This window comes from Mirounga angustirostris, unplaced genomic scaffold (assembly GCF_029215605.1).
Source record: "Mirounga angustirostris isolate CCGP_5_RB_7025 unplaced genomic scaffold, mMirAng1.0.hap1 SCAF_2, whole genome shotgun sequence".
NCBI lineage: Eukaryota > Metazoa > Chordata > Mammalia > Carnivora > Phocidae > Mirounga > Mirounga angustirostris.
The window spans coordinates 59,830,146-59,843,057 of NW_026991710.1; the positions used below are offsets into that span (position 1 = coordinate 59,830,146).

General features: G+C 39.4%; 1 long non-coding RNA gene across 3 annotated transcripts in view; it reads right to left on the reverse strand.

Annotated features, from left to right (window-relative positions):
- LOC135362958 (uncharacterized) overlaps nt 1-12,912 on the reverse strand; it is a 181,689-nt gene that overhangs the window by 78,269 nt on the left and 90,508 nt on the right. For 2 of the 3 annotated variants that reach the window (XR_010408508.1, XR_010408511.1), the window contains exon 2: nt 1,992-2,042. This is a non-coding gene — a long non-coding RNA (uncharacterized LOC135362958). Of the gene's footprint in view, nt 1-1,991; nt 2,043-2,208; nt 2,289-12,912 lie in introns of those variants that run through there. The other variant, XR_010408509.1, reaches the window with a different exon arrangement.

Below are 12,912 nucleotides of genomic sequence, written 5' to 3' on the forward strand. Positions count from 1 at the left end.
CTGGCCTAGAAACTACCTATCCCCACCCTCACCATAAGACCCTGGAATTGAAAGGATATTTTATTATACATGGAAGCCTTCTTAGTGTTAAACGACCATATGTAGGACTTTCAACAAGTTCAACAAGTTGGGATTTTGTATCCCTTCCTCCATTATGTTTTGAAAACCATCTTGGAATCTCTACTACCCCCTTGCTATACTGGGGTTGTGGAAGATAAAGAGCCTACATGCTATCTGCCACCCTTAAATAATCACATGCTGGAGATGGTTGGGAGGGAGGGGAAATGGGGAACAGATGCAAGAAGGAAGCATGTGACAGCTTATATGTCACTAAGCAGCAGATGACCCATCTGCATTGCTAAACACTCCAAAGGAGCTAAGTAATAAATGCCTCCCAAAGCAAACCTCCATAGTCTGAGAGTGAAGGCCCTAATCGTGGCTAAAAGCTGGTGGGAAAACTACTAGAGGCTTGAGTACAATATGGGGTTCTCATGTGGGTCTTACTTGAGACAGAGGCTCACACCCACCTTCTTCCCTAGACAAAGCTCCTCCATATCACTTGTTTTGATAGTTCCAGCCAAAAGATGGCCAACTTTTGTGTAACACCTCAAGTCCACTATGGCACCTCAAGATCTCACAATTTATTTTGGTTCATCAAAGATTTATAGAGAGTCTACCATCTGCCAAACATGGTCTTAGTCACTGGTTATCAACAAAATACAATCCTTGCCCTTGGGAGCTCTCAATCCAACAGGGAAGGCAGAAATGTAACATTTATAATCATGGAGATATTCAAAATATATAACTACCCTCATACTATGGATACCAACCAGTCAGAAGGGATATGGGCCAGTGTACATGGGCATGCTGGCTATAGACTAGGCCTGCCTATAATACCACATGGTAAGAATGAGGCAGGGGTCTCCAGAAGATGCTACGGGAACTCAGAAAAAGCTCAGTTAACACGTAACTTGAGCTGCTACATGATCAGAATCCTAGCCCTTTGAGGAGGATGGTTTTAGACCAGTAAGGTAAATAAAAATAAAGATAATGACAAAATTACCATATTTAGCACATACCATGTGCCAGCTCTGCATTAAGAACGTCCAAGAGTCCCTTTATTTGATCCTCACAATATCCTTTTTTAACAAATGAGGAAACTGTGACTTAGAGTTCAAGGGATCACACAGATTCACAGGTTTGAGCAGGGTTTGATCCCCACAAATCTGACTCCAGAGCCTGCACTTATACCTGAAATTTGAGGGATTGATTCTTCTGAAGAAAAAGAGGCTCTAAGATTTAAGGATACAGAGAGACTTGAAAGAGCTATTTGGAAGAAAAGGTGAGTTTCTTATCATCTTATTTATTGCAAAGGTGAACTGGGAATATTTTAGGTAGAGAGAGATGGTGAAGTCCTTATTCAAAAAAGTCAAACCCAGGTCAATATAAGTAAAAGTAAATATCCGGTAGTACAAAGCTAACAGTCACTTTTCTTAAGAACCCTTACAGAATAAAAGACAGGCACAACAGCCATCAGGCAGATATTGTTCAAAGTGCCTCAAGAGGTGAGCAGTGGGCACAAGGGACCCTTGTTCCAACTCTGAAGAACCCTGTTGAAATGTGAAGAGTAAACTGGCTTTTAGAACATGCGTTTGGATCATAGAAATGTTCCCCTTGTCTGTCTTTTATCAATTGCATGGAAACAGCCTTTTTAAATCTAAATAGTTGATCTGTTCTCGCTGCCTGATTTACACGTAAACTCATATAATTTCCTCTTGGAGACCTTTACAACCAGGGTGGGGAAAAGGCTGTGATGTCAGCCCAAGAGAACTATAGCTTCATTTGCAGGCAAAACAGCGGGAAAGGAAAAAAAAAAAAAAAAGAGAGAGAGATTTTCTGGAAGAATTTCTAAAAGATCTTTTCATATGGAATTTTCTAAATAATAAGAGACAGGTGGAAATTTCACCCACAGAACTGATTTTTTATGGTACCTTTCCAAGAGTCCAATGTTCTCAGGATCCCAGGTCACAGGAAATTCATTTCTGTGGATTTAATGAAAATACAAAAATAAGTAAAAAACAGCCTCTCCCATTCTCTTCTATCAAAATGCAAAGATTTCTGTTTAAAAAGTGTAAATCCCAAGCGCTGAGGTTGAGGGTATCACTGAGGGAAAAGCTACTGTTCTAAAGACAAAAAAAGTAGTATTACCCAGAGTATCCAACACGATATTGAAGGAGAAGAAAGTTGGAGAACTGGCTCTACTTGACCTTGAGGCTAGAGGAAATCTGGTTGTTTTGGACCAAGTACCTGTTTGAAACAATGATCTTATTTAGTCTATGAGGAAACCATGTATGTGCTGGTGACTCCAAAATTTATGCCTCTCCCCTAAGGGCCAGACTCGTGTTTCCAACTGCTTACTCAGCATCTTCACTTGGATATCTCACGGACATCCCCTTAACATGGCTGGAACAGAGCTCTTAACTTCATTCCCAAACCCGTTCCTTTCCCAGTCTTCCCCATCTCAAAAAATGGCATCAAATCATCCTTAAATTATTTCTTTCTTTCAACCTCCACTTACCATCTGTTGCCTCTCCTGAATATATTAAAAATTTCTGTTTACTATCATTCTGCTTGAAACAACTGTCTTTTTTATATACTCTACTGTAAAAGCATCATATCTGGTGTCCTGACTTCTCTTGCCCCATAGCAATCCATTCTACAAGATGATTTCTTTTGTATAAAGTTTTTCAAATTTTTATTTTGTACAATCTCAAATTTATAGGAAAGTTGCAAGTGTCATACAAAGAATTTTCCTTTCCTGGACTATTTTAGAGTAAGTTGCCAATACAATGCCTGTCACCCCTAAATACCTTAGTGTACATTTCCTACAAACAAGGGAATTAGCCTATATAACCACAATACACCTCTCAAAACCAGGAAACTAATATTGATTCATTGTTACCATCTAATCTGCAGACCCCTTTCAAGTTTCACCATTTTTGCCAGTAAGTCATTTACAGCAACAAGATCCAATCTGGAATGATGTGTTGCTTTTCTTTGTCATGTCTCTTTATAAAGTTTCTTTCAGTCTGGAATGGTTCCTCAGTCTCTCTTTGACTTTCATGACCTTGACACTTTTTAAGATCATAGGCCAGTTTGTTTATTGCTGTTGTTTTTAAAGAATGTCTTTTAATTTGCTTTGTCTGATGTTTTTAACATGACTAGATTCAGGTTACACATCTTTCACAGGAAGATAGAAATACTTTCATTGAACTCTATCAAACGTCACACACTTTTAATTTGTCCTCATGTTGGTGATGTTCACTTAGATCGTTTGATGAAAGTGGTCGCTGCCAGGCTTTTCCACCCTGAGGTTATTCTCGTTTCTCCTGTTATTAATAGGTATTTGTGGGGAGGTACTTTGAAACTATGTTAACTGTCCTGTTTTAATCAAACTTTCCACTTATATATATTTATCCACTTATTTATATCAGTGTGGACTCATGCGTTTTATTCAGGGGATTAAAAACTTTGCTAACATTACTTGTTCCCAGTTGCTATAATTGTCTACCAAAGAGGGGATTTATGGTAGGTTTATTCTTGGTCCCTCTCCTAAGAATAGAAGTGCCCCAAAGAAGAAATTTATGGCAATTCTCACTTCTCAGAATTGTCTGCTTTTAGTCAAATAAAGGAAGCTCCAAGAAGGCTTCTTTCTGCATCTGTTGAATCCCAAATATCTCCAGCTTAAAATAATCTTTATACCAACTCTGAGGTTCCAAGTGGGTCCACACACTGCTAAGTTATTTTCCAAAGTGGCTGTACTATTTTACATCCTCACCAGCAGTGAATAAGAGTTCTGATAGCGCCACATGCCTGCCAACACTTGGTATGGTCAATCTTTATAATTTTAACCATTCTGTGGCTAAATATGTAGTCATATCACACTGTGGTTTCAGTCTGCATTTCCATAGTAGCTACTGATGTTGAGCATGTTTTCATGTGCTTATTAGCCATCCAGATTTTTTTTATTAGTGTTTGTTAATATCTTTTCTCTGTTTTTATTGGGTCATTTGTCATCTTAGTGTTGCAGGATTGCAGGGTTCTTGTCTCATGGAGCCAAAGAATAAATCTTGCTGACACAAAGGGTGAGGTGAAGTGAAAGTTTATTAAGGAAGGTGAGAACACAAAGGAAAGAAAAAAGCTCTCTAGAGCGAGAGAGGTCCCAAATGGGTTGCCACTGAAGGCTTTTAGTGCAGTCTTTTACTGAGAACTGACTGGGAAGCGTGTGTCCTCGAGATGCCAAGTTGATTTGTTCCCTTATCTCTTGTTTAGCCCTGTCTTAGCATCTCCACCTGCCAGGAATAGTTTTGAAGACTAGTTAGGGAAGTTAGGGGCCTCCTATCTCTCCTGCCTAGACCTTAACTCCTTCCCTATTCATGGGACAGTATCTGTGGGCAGAAAGAGCTATAATGGGATTGTGAAGAGTGATTGATTCTGTACTTGTTAATTAGTGGAGGTGAGGAATAGCACAAGTCTCCAAGGAATCTGGAAACAAAGCTTACAGGACCTTGAGGGGACAGCTGCTGCCAAGATAAGGTTACTTTTAAACATTAAGACACTAAGGCAGCCACAAGTTCCTTGACGAAGGACACGGTCTACATGTTTCAGGTATCTGTCAGTGAGCTGCAAGCTGTAAGGAGATTTTAATTTAAGTTATATTTCTTTTGCTTTTGTTTCCCACATCATTATTATGGACTTGTAGGATTCTTCATACATTCTAGATATAAGTCTGTGCCCTGTGTTTTCATTTTAAGTTTCCTTTTGAAGAGTAAACTCTTCAAAGAAGAGTCAATTTTAGTGCTCTAAATTTTCCTCTCTAAAGTGTATCCCACAAATATTGATACATCATGATGTCAATGAAATTCACTTCCAAATACTTTTGGAATCCTAAGAATCCCATTTCGAGACACATTACTCCCTCTTTCTTCAATCAAAGACAGACAGAACAACGACCAACTTGGGTGATGGCAATTAACTATTACCAAAACATTTCCTCCTTAGGTTTAAATAACCTAACAATACTATTAGCTCCATTTCACAAATAAAATGAAACTATAATTTAATCAAGGAATTGAAATAACTTGCCCAAGGTTGAAATATTAGCAAAAATAGATTGAAGTTGTATTCAGGTCACGTGACTCCAAATCTCATCCCCTTTTCTCTGTGCTTTGCCCAAATCTGTGACAGTCTAAGTTAAAATCTGTTCACAAGTTAAGTTTCTAATATAGTTTGTAGTTTAAAAGGACAGGGATGCCCCACTCTCACCACTACTGTTCAACATAGTACTAGAAGGCCTAGCCTCAGCAATCAGAAAACAAAAAGAAATAAAAGGTATTCAGACTGGCAAAGAAGAAGTCAAACTCTCACCCTTTGCAGATGACATGATACTTGATGTTGAAAACCCAAAAGACTCCACCCCAAAATTGCTAGAACTCATACAGGAATTCATCAACATGGCAGGATATAAAATCAATGCACAGAAATCAGTTGCATTTCTATACACTAACAACATGTCTGAAAAAAGAGAAATTAAGGAATCAATCCCATTTACAATTGCACCAAAAGCCATAAGATACCTAGGAATAAACCTAAACAAAGAGGTAAAGAATCTGTACTCAGAAAACTATAGAACACTCATGAAAGAAATTGAGAAAGACACAAAGAAATGGAAAAACATTCCATGTTCATGGATTGGAAGAATAAATATTGTTAAAATGTCTATGCTACCCAGAGCAATCCACACATTCAATGCAATCCTTATCAAAATGCCATTGACATTTTTCACAGAGCTGGAACAAAGAGTCCTAAAACTTGTATGGAACCAGAAAAGACCCCAAATAGCCAGAGGAATGTTGAAAAAGAAAACCAAAGCTGGGGGCATCACAATACCTGACTTCAAGCTATATTACAAAGCTGTGATCATCAACACAGCATGGGACTGGCACAAAAACAGACTCATAGATCAGTGGAACAGGATAGAAAGCCCAGAAATGGACCCTCAACTCTACGGTCAACTAATCTTCAACAAAGCAGGAAAGAATATCCAACGGAAAAAGGCTATCTCTTCAATAAATGGTGCTGGGAAATTTGGACAGCCACATGAGGAAGAATGAAACTGGACCGTTTTCTTACACCACACACAAAGATAAACTTAAAAGGGATGAAAGACCTAAATGTGAGACCAGAATCCATCAAAATCCTAGAGGAGAACACTGGCAGTAATCCCTTTGACCTTAGCCGCAGCAACCTCTTTCAAGACATGTCTCTAAAGGCAAGGGAAACAAAAGCAAAAATGAACTATTGGGACTTCATCAAGATAAAAAGCATCTGCACAGCAAAGGAAACAGTCAACAAAACTAAAAGGCAACCTATGGAATGGGAGAAGATACTTGCAAATGAAATATCAGATAAAGGGCTGGTATCCAAGATCTATAAAGAACTTATCAAACTCAACTCCCAAAAAAACAAATAATCCAGTCAAGAAATGGGTCAAAGACAGGAACAGACATTTCTCCAAAGAAGACATACAAACGGCCAACAGACACATGAAAAAGTGGTCAACATCACTTGGCATCAAAGAAATACAAATCAAAACCACAATGAGATATCACCTTACACCAGTCAGAATGGCTAAAATTAACAAGACAGGAAACAACAAATGTTAGCAAGGATGCAGAGAAAGGGGAACCCTCTTACCTTGCTGGTGGGAATGCAAGCTGGTGCAGCCACTCTGGAAAATGGTATGGAGGTTCCTCAAGAAGTTAAAAATAGAGCCACTCTAAGACCCAGCAGTTGCACTACTATTTATCCCAAAGATACAGATGTAGTAAAAAGAAGGGGCACATGCACCCTAATGTTCATAGCAGCAATGTCCACAATAGCCAAACTGTGGAAGGAGCCAAGATGTCATTCAACAGATGAATGGATAAAAATGTGATTCATATATACAATGGAATATTACTCAGCCATCAGAAAGGATGAATACTGGGGCACCTGGGTGGCTCAGTTGGTTAAGCAACTGCCTTCGGCTCAGGTCATGATCCTGGAGTCCCTGGATCGAGTCCCGCATCGGGCTCCCTGCTCGGCAGGGAGTCTGCTTCTCCCTCTGACCCTCCCCCCTCTCATGTACACTCTCTCATTCTCACTCTCTCAAATAAATAAATAAATCTTAAAAAAAAAAAGAGAGAGAGAGGATGAATACCTACCATTTACATTGATGTGGGTGGAACTAGAGGGTATTATGCTAAGTGAAATAAGTCAATCTGAGAAAGACAATTATCATATGGTGTCACCCATATGTGGAATGTAAGAACCAGTGCAGAGGATCATAGGGGAAGAGAGGGAAAATGAATGGGAAGAAATCAGAGAGGGAGACAAAGCATGACTGACTCTGGACTCCAGGAAACAAACTGAGGTTTGCAGAAGGGGTGGTGGGTGGTGGGATGGAGTAACTGGGTGATGGGCATTAAGGAGGGCACATGAAGTGATGAGCACTGGGTGTTATACACAACTTATGTATCATTGAACACTACATCAGAAACTAATGATACTATATGTTGGCTAATTGAAATTATTTTTTTATTATCAACATAATGTATTATTTGTTTCAGGAGTACAGGTCTGTGATTCATCAGTCTTACACAATTCACAGCACTCACCATAGCACACACCCTCCCCAGTGTCCATCACCCAGGCGCCCCATCCCTCCCAACCCCCTCCACTCCAGCAACTCTCAGTTTGTTTCCTGAGATTAAGAGTCTCTTATGGTTTGTCTCCTTCTCTGGTTTTGTCTTGTTTCATTTTTCCCTCCCTTCCCCTATGATCCTCTGTCTTGTTTCTCAAATTCCTCATATCAGTGAGATCATATGATATTTGTCTTCCTCTGACTGACTTATTTTGTTTAGCATAATACCCTCTAGTTCCATCCATGTTGTTGCAAATGGCAAGATTTCACTTTTTTGATGACTGCATAATATTCCATTCTACATATATCAGATAAAGGGCTAGTATCCAAAATCTATAAAGAACTTATCTAACTCAACACCCAAAGAGCAAATAATCCAATCAAGAAATGGGCAGAAGAGGGAGAAGCAAGATGGCGGAGGAATACGAGACCTAAATTTCATCTGGTCCCAGGAATTCACCTAGATAGGTATCAAACCATTCTGAACACCTACAAACTCAACAGGATATCGAAAAAAAAGAATAGCAGCAACTCTCTGAACAGAAAAGCAACAACTTTCTGGAAGGTAGGACATGTGGAGAACTGAATCAGAGGCGATATTCGAAGATGGTAGGGGAGGGGGCCTCGGTCAGTTGCATTTCTCTATACCAACAACAAGACAGAAGAAAGAGAAATTAAGGAGTCGATCCCACTTACAACTGCACCCAAAACCATTAGATACCTAGGAATAAATCTAACCAAAGAGGCAAAGGATCTGTACTCAGAAAACTATAGAATACTCATGAAAGAAAATGAGGAAGACACAAAGAAATGGAAAAACATTGGGCGCCTGGGTGGCTCAGTCGGTTAAGCATCTACCTTCAGCTCAGTTTATGATCTTGGGGTCCTGGGATCGAGCCCTGCATTGGGCTCCCTGCTCAGCAGGGAGCTTGCTTCTCCCTCTCCCTCTGCTGCTCCCCCTGCTCATGCTCTCTCTCTAATAAATAAATAAAATCTTAAAAACATAGACGAACCATGAGAGACAATGGACTCTGAAAAACAAACTGAGGGTTCTAGAGGGGAGGGGGGTAGGAGGATGGGTTAGCTTGGTGATGGGTATTAAAAAGGGCACGTTCTGCATGGAGCACTGGGTGTTATACACAAACAATGAATCATGGAACACTACATCAAAAACTAATGATGTAATGTATGGTGATTAACATAACAATTAAAAAAATTTTTTAAACCATAAAAACAAAAAAAGAAATGGAAAAATATTCCATGCTCATGGATTGGTAGAACAAATACTGTGAAAATGATGATGCTACCTAGAGCAATCTACACATTTAATGCAATCTCTATCAAATACCATCCACTTTTTCAAAGAAATGGAACAAATAATCCTAAAATTTGTATGGAACCAGAAAAACTCTGAATAGTCAAAAGAATGTTGAAGAAGAAAAGCAAAGCCAGTGGCATCACAATTCCAGACTTCAAGCTCTATTACATAGCTGTAATCATCAAGACAGTATGGTACGGGCACAAAAACAGACACATAGATCAATGGAACAGAATAGAGAGCCCAGAAATGGACCCTCAACTCTATGATCAACTAATCTTCGACAAAGCAGGAAAGAATGTCCAGTGGAAAAAAGACAGTTTCTTCAACAAATGGTGTTGGGAACATTGGACAGCTACATGCAGAAGAATGAAAGTGGACCATTTTCTTACACCATACACAAAGATAAACTCAAAAGGGATGAAAGACCTAAATGTGAGACCAGAATCCATCAAAATCCTTGAGGAGAACACAGGCAGCACCTCTTTGACCTCAGTCACAGCAACTTCTTCCTAGAAACATCACCAAAGGCAAAAGGGCAGAAATGAACTATTGGGACTTCATCAAGATAAAAAGCTTTTGCACAGCACAGAAAACAGTCAACAAAACCAAAAGACAACCGACAGAATGGGAGAAGATATCTGCAAATGACATATCAGATAAAGGGCTAGTATCCAAAATCTATAAAGAACTTCTTAAACTCAACACCCAAAGAACAAATGATCCAATCAAGAAATGGGCAGAAGACATGAACAGACATTTCTGCAAAGAAGACATCCAAATGGCCAACAGAAACATGAAAAAGTGCTCAACATCGCTCAGTATTGGGGAATTCCAAATCAAAATCTCAATGAGATACCACCTCACACCAGTCAGAATGGCTAGAATTAACAAGTCAGGAAATGACAGATGTTGGCGAGGTTGTGGAGAAAGAGGAACCATCCTACACTGTTGGTGGGAATGCAAGCTGGTGCAGCCACTCTGGAAAACAGTATGGAGGTTCTCAAAAAGCTGAAAATAGAGCTACTCTATGACCCAGCAATTGCACTACTGGGCACTTACCCCAAAGATACAAATGTAGTCATCCAAAGGGGCATGTGCACCCCAACGTTTATAGCAGCAATGTCCACAATAGCCAAACTACGGAATGAGCCAAGATGTCCATCAATAGATGAATGGATAAAGAAGAGGTGGTATATAATACACACACACACACACACACACACACACAATGGAATATTATGCAGCCATCAAAAAAATGAAATCTTGCCATTTGCAACAACATGGATGTTACTAGATGGTATTATGCTAAGCAAAATATGTCAATCAGAGAAAGACAAGTATCATATGATCTCACTCATATGAGGAATTTGAGAAATAAGACAGAGGATCATAGGGGAAGGGAGGGATAAATGAAACAAGACAAAACCAGAGAAGGAGACAAACCATAAGAGACTCTTAATCTCAAGAAACAAACTGGGGTTGCTGGAGTGGAGGGGGAGTGGAAGGGATGGGGTGACTGGGTGATGGACATTGGGGAGGGTAGGTACTATGGTGAGCGTTGTGAATTGTGTAAGACTGATGAATCACAGACCTGTACCCCTGAAACAAATAATACATTATATGTTAATTTTTAAAAAGTTAAAGAAAAGAAATGGGCAGAAGACATGAACAGACATTTCTGCAAAGAAGACATCCAAATGGCCATCAGACACATGAAAAATGTCCAACATCACTCAGCATCAGTGAAATATAAATCAAAACCTCAATGAGATACCACCTCACACCAGTCAGAATGGCTAAAATTAACAAGTCAGGAAACGACAGATGTTGGCTAATTAAATTTAAATTAAATTAAAAAATAAACAAATAAGAGACTTTCAAGGGTATTGGAAGGATTCTCAGATTTCTAAATTTCTAACAGAAATATCAGACACAACAGCCACAGGCAGCAAGCAACACTTCTGCCCAACCATACCTCTCTGACCTTTGAAATCATCTTCTGATGGCTGACCTGGCTAATGAAGCAGAGTTCACGACAGCAATAACACAGGTGGCTTACATTTCATCTCTGTTTAGCAATTTCAATGGCCTAGCAAATGGTTCTCAAATTGGTATTTAGAAGCCTCCCCTTGGGAGCTCCCAGGGATTCTGGTCCAATCAGTACTGGATGGAATGCAAGGATCTGGATTTCTTAATGAGCATTAGGGTAATTCTAATGCAGGATGTTAGTGGGTCTCTGTAAACTGGTAGGGAGAGGGTTGAGGGTAGGGATCAGGTGAGAGAAGTGGCAGAGGCAGGCAGAGGATGGGTTATGGAGTGCCTTGTAAGTCCACTTGGAGATTTAAATTTTATCCTAGAGTACTGAGGAATAACAGGTTTTTAAGCAGGGGAATTACATAATGGATTTAGACTTAAGAAAAGATCATGATGGTGGAATGTAGAGGATGGACTAGAGGGGTCAAAGACAGGAAGGGAGAGCAGTTGGAGCTTGTACAGCAATCTGGGCAGGAGAGTCTGGTAGTTTGGACTGTGAGAGTAGCGGTAGAGATGGAAAGAATTGAAGGAAAGGAATTAACATACATGAGACAACACAGTGAAAAGCTTTAGTGAAATGGGAAAATATAAAAAAGCCGAATGTAAACTGCTAGTAAGAGTCTATAAACAAAAAATCAGCATAATCCCAGAAACAGTGATCTGGGGACAGGAGAATGCCTCACTCAGAGGACCTCTTCTGTTCTGAAGCTTCCTTAACTCTGTCCTTTCGGGAGACTCATTGTTTATGTTAATAAAGGGAATTTACCGCCTCAGATCATAAAAGGCTGCTGCTCAGCCTGAAATCTGGGCAACAACCACACCAACAACAACCATATTTGTTAGTAGCCTCTCAAAAGCAGTTTTATGATTCTCTCCCATGCAAGTCCTTCCCAACCAGCCTCATATCCCCAGTGTTGCACTTGTTTATGGGTTCAGGTGCTCTGCCCTTCGTGATAGCACTATCACTCAGTCGGCAATAAAGCCTGGGCATGAACTTCGTCCTGAGTCCAACAGGAAATGTATTCAGAGAAACCTGGATATGGATGGCTATATTTTAGTATTGGGATTTCACGAACTGCCTCTCATGAGCAGTGTAAATCCAGATTTGTGTATTTATGTATATATACTATATATTTATTTGCCTAATAATATTTTTAATCATATCATATGCCATCTCCCTGAGGCTGGCACAAAAGGTTATGGGCTCAAATCCTACAGAGGTTGCCACCTGAATAAGTCAATTATATTTTTAACCCACATGTGCTCATATAACTTTACTATTTTTCTAAGCCACCTCAATCACAGTCCAATAAAAGGATCATTTCCTTTGTACCCAGTCAAAGGAAGAAAATTGCAGGAAAAATATAGAGATGACACCTGCCAGAAAATCCTAAAAAAGAAAAGAGGATTAATGTGGACTTTTTAGCATCCAAGAATCTGTATTTGACACATTGTGAAACAAGGATTATTCCAAGCTACCTGTGACTTCTTCTCCATACTAAAATGTCTAATTTCTCTCGATGCTGAACTTTTAAGGGAATAAAAACAATGAATATAAAGTGCTTTTTTCAAATTTTGCATTTCAGAAATAAATACAGCTTTATTGTTTAGCTTTTAAAAACATAAATCAGAGAATGTTACTTTTAGAAGTGAGTTTAGCTTTCCACTTTTTATCCTTTAGAAACATGAATCAGATCATGTCACTTCCTTGAAGGCCCACTCTTTGTATTTGCAGGGCCTGGGTAGAGGGACAAATGGAAGCCACATACTATTTATTTAAATGTTTAAATTGATAGATAAAGCTAAAAACCCG